This window comes from Oncorhynchus masou, chromosome 12, assembly GCF_036934945.1.
Source record: "Oncorhynchus masou masou isolate Uvic2021 chromosome 12, UVic_Omas_1.1, whole genome shotgun sequence".
Lineage (NCBI taxonomy): Eukaryota > Metazoa > Chordata > Actinopteri > Salmoniformes > Salmonidae > Oncorhynchus > Oncorhynchus masou.
This window is the reverse complement of record NC_088223.1, coordinates 36,166,441-36,170,941: the sequence shown is the minus strand read 5'-3', so window position 1 is coordinate 36,170,941 and position 4,501 is coordinate 36,166,441. Positions and strand designations below refer to the sequence as shown.

Genomic DNA, 4,501 nt, shown 5'->3' with positions numbered 1-4,501 from the left:
TTCGTACATCAGCTGATATCTCAAAGTGCTGTACAGAAACCCAGCCTAAAACCCCAAACAGCAAGCAATGCAGGTGTAGAAGCACGGTGGCTATGAAAAACTCCCTAGGAAGAAACCTAGAGAGGAACCAGGCTATGTGGGGTGGCCAGTCCTTTTCTGGCTGTGCCGGGTGGAGATTATAACAGAACATGGCCAAGATGTTCATAAATGACCAGCATGGTCCAATAATAATAAGGCAGAACAGTTGAAACTGGAGCAGCAGCACGGCCAGGTGGACTGGGTACAGCAAGGAGTCATCATGTCAGGTAGTCCTGAGGCATGGTCCTAGGGCTCAGGTCCTCCGAAAGAGAGAAAGAAAGAGAGAATTAGAGAGAGCACGCTTAAATTCACACAGGACACCGAATAGGACAGGAGAAGTACTCCAGATATAACAAACTGACCCTTGCCCCCCGACACATAAACTACTGCAGCATAAATACTGGAGGCTGAGACAGGAGGGGTCAGGAGACACTGTGGCCCCATCCGATGACACCCCCGGACAGGGCCAAACAGGAAGGATATAACCCCACCCACTTGTCTCATTGCTACAACTCCCGTACGGGCTTGGGAGAGACGAAGGTCGAGAGCCATGCGTCCTCCGAAACACAACCCAACCAAGCTGGAGGAAACACCGTACACCTAGCGACCTGGTCAGTGTGCACTGCGCCCGGCCCACCACAGGCGTCGCTAGTGCGCGATGAGACAAGGACATCCCTACCAGCCAAACCCTCCCTAACCCGGACAACGTTAGGCCAATTGTGCGTCGTCCCGTGGACCTCCCGGTCGCGGCCGGCTGCTACAGAGCTCGAACCCAGAGTCTCTGGTGGCACAGCTAGCGATGCAGTGCCACCCGGGAGGCCCCCCTATCCACCTTTCATGCAGAATGGCTCCCGGCTCCATCATCATCTTTCAGTCCTGCCTAAAAACCCACCTCTTCACCATGGCCTACCCTTACCTCCCCCTCCACCATTCCCACACACACCTCTTCTGTTTCACACACTCGCACACACACTCACCTGCTGTCTCACTCACATACTCACACATCACACCCTTTCCAGTTACACCCCCATCCTCAACCAAGTTGAACCCCCAATAATCCCCACCAGCCAGAAGACCAGCTACACTATCCTCAACCAGGTTAAACCCCCAATAACCCCCACCGCCCAGGACACCAGCTACACCCAAAACCAAAGAAGACGGGGAGAAAGTCCTGTCACCCTGTCACTCTCAAAAAAAACTCCAACTCGCTGAGTATGACACAGCCAACCCCATCCAACCCCGACCAAGGAAGAGGAAATATGACTAAAATGCAAAAATGTAAATCAGTACCTAACTTATATTGTTTATTCATAAATGTTAATGATGTCAATAACTTAAATTATGTTTTTCATAAATTAATAAAACAATTCCAGTGATTGATGGTCCCCTACTTTTCAGGAGGCAGGCATACTGTACACCCTTAGAAAAAAGGGTTCCAAAAGGGTTCTTCAGCTGTCGCCATAGGAGAACCCTTTTTGGTTCTAGGTGGAACCCTTTTTGGTTCCTGGTAGAACTCTATTGGGTTCCATGTAGAACCCTTTGTCTTAAGGGTTCTACATGGAACCAAAAGGGTTCTACCCGGAACCAAAAAGGGTTCTCCTGTGGTGACAACCAAAGAACCATTTATAAGAGTGTAATCTAAGGCAAGGCATAGATGTAAACTGAATAATTCAAATGACTGTCCTGCTAACTTGACTTTATTCATGTTCTGGTGGGTGGTGATTAAATAAATACATACATTTATTGTTTCAGAGTGTCCAGTGCACCAGGGGCAAGCAATTTTCCCTATTCTCAAGATTCTTGCCAATAGAACTTCAAAGGAGGTAAATCTGCAGAACATTGAAATTCCTGTGACTGTATTTAAAGGCTAATCATAGTGCAACACCAATTGTAGTTAACTTCCAGACCAAATTCACATAGAAATGTTAGTTACAGATCATCATTCTACTTGAAAGCAAGTCTAAGAAGCTGTAGATCTGTTCTACAGTTTGCGTTATTTCTATGCTTCCCGTTCCTAAGTTTTGTTATTGAGCCTTTTACTTTGGTTTTGTACAACAGCTTCAAACAGCTGATATTAGCTTCCATGACCTTGCAGAGCGATTTCTGCATAGTGCAGCTTTAAAATAAAACAGACAGTTGTATTTGTTGCGTAATAAAGGGGCAGGAGTAGAAAGTGAGGTGGAAGTCATGCTCTGGGTGGTATGTTTACTTCAACTAATCTCCTAGAATGTATTGAGGATATGCTGTACACTCAACACCATATGTATTGAGGATATGCTGTACACTCAACACCATATGTATTGAGGATATGCTGTACATTCAACACCATATGTATTGAGGATATGCTGTACACTCAACACCATATGTATTTTGACAGTGAAGCTAAAATATACAATTTGACTCTAAACTCCAGCATTTTGGATTTGAGATCAAATGTTTCATATGAGACGATAGTACAGGTCACCTTTTTACAATTTAGAAATAAAATCACTTTATGTATATAGTCCTCCCCCCAATTTGAAGAAGCCATACGTATTTGGACAAATTCACTTAGTGTGCTAAAGTTATAGTACATGAAACCTTTTATTTAAAATACTAAATGGTGACACACCTGAGCAGTTGCATTCATGTCCTGCAGCTCAGTTCAGAAGGATGACTATCTTTGATGTGTCTGGGTGGTTTAATAAATAATCCACACCATAATTATTAACTTGATCATGCTTAAAGAGATATGCAATGTCTGATTTGTTATTGTTATCCATCTATCAATCACTGCCCTTCTTTATGAGGCTTTCGGAAAGCTCCCTGGTCTTTGTAGTTGAATCTGTGCTTGAAATTCAAAACCTGACTGAGGGACCTTACAGATGTTCTATGTATGGGGTACAGAGGTATAGTTGAGGAGTTATTCAAAAATAATGTAAACTCCTATTGAGTCCATATAACATATTATGTGATTTGTTAAGCCAAATTTAAATCGTGAACGAATTTAGGCATGCCTTTATACAAAATCTACATTTTCTTCCACTTTGACATTAGAGTACACCATTTTGAGTTACTTGTTGACAAAAAAAATCGAAATGAAATCAATTTCAATCCAACGTTGTAACACAATAAAACGTGAAGAAATCCAAGGGGTATGAATACTTTTGCAAGGTACTTTATGTAGTTGAAATATATATTTGAGAGGAGGAGGAGCTTGACCAATGTGAGATTAGGTGCAACCAAAAATCATAAAACCCTTTTAAAGGAATAGGTGCAACCCTTGCTCACGATTATATAGTGAATGATTTATTTTCTATCTCTGCTTAAAAACATGACATTCCTTTTCATGTTTTCTTTCTTGTCTTAGTGGCAAGAAATGGGACGATGACTGGATCAAGGCCGAGGACCGGGTTTCTCAAGTTTAACCTACTTTATGCACAAATTTATTCCTCACTCTCCCTTCACATGTATCCCTGTTAATCATAAATGGTTGGCCAAATTTGCCATGATTTACCATTGAAACATTCATGGAGCATCACAATGCCAACCATTTGATCTCAATCAGTTTCATGAGAATATACATTTAGATATTGTTGATTCAAAGTGAGCTACACTTTGTATTTGAAAATATACAATGACTATAAGGTTAGTGCAGTCTATCAGCTTTAATTTGAGGGTATTTTGATCCATATCTGGTGAACTGTTTAGAAATTACAGCACGTTTTGTGGTCCCCCATTTTAGGGGACCAAAAGTATTGTGATATTAATTTATATGTTTATTAAAGTAGTCAGAAGTTGAGTATTTTTGTCTTTTATGTTTGCATTGATTCATTTTACAATGTTATTAAATATATACATTTAATTTCACTCTCTAATTGTTTACCTTTAGTCTATGCCTATTTCTACAACACAATGCACATAGCTGATTATCTCATGGAGTAGATACAATTATATTTACTAAAGAGACAGGTCATTTGCAAGTTTAATAGTCTATGGGCTCCAGATCAAACGTGTTGGTCTTTCAGCCAAAGCACCACATACAGAAGCAATCAGTTGATATAATAAAGAACAAACATAAAACATCAGGCTATATGAATCAGACAGTATTAGGTCAGATGGTTGAAAATCACAGATTCATATCGTGATTTGAAATGACAATGTTTACAGTATGCAAATATATATATATATATATATATTTTATTATTATTTATTTTTTCTTTCTGGTCTTCGTATTTGTTGTTAGTGACGCTCTCCAGTCTCCACTGCCGTGGTCCTGAACTCGCCACGGCATGCCTTGCATTTCTCCCGCACGAGCTAACAGTAGCTGTCCGTGGTCCTGAAATAAAACGACGGCGCACTATTAGAAAAGGAGCACAGGTTAACATACACAGTGCTTCATGTTACCTGGGCCTTTTCCTATATAGTAAAGCTACAACATTCT

At 40.9% G+C, this 4,501-nt stretch overlaps 1 long non-coding RNA gene across 1 annotated transcript; it reads left to right on the top strand.

Annotated features, from left to right (window-relative positions):
• The first annotated feature begins 423 nt into the window (after positions 1 to 423).
• LOC135549086 (uncharacterized) lies at positions 424 to 3,854 on the top strand. Its single transcript, XR_010456931.1, has 3 exons — positions 424 to 1,356; positions 1,831 to 1,901; positions 3,428 to 3,854. It is a non-coding gene; the product is annotated as an uncharacterized LOC135549086 (long non-coding RNA).
• Positions 3,855 to 4,501: the final 647 nt, after the last annotated feature.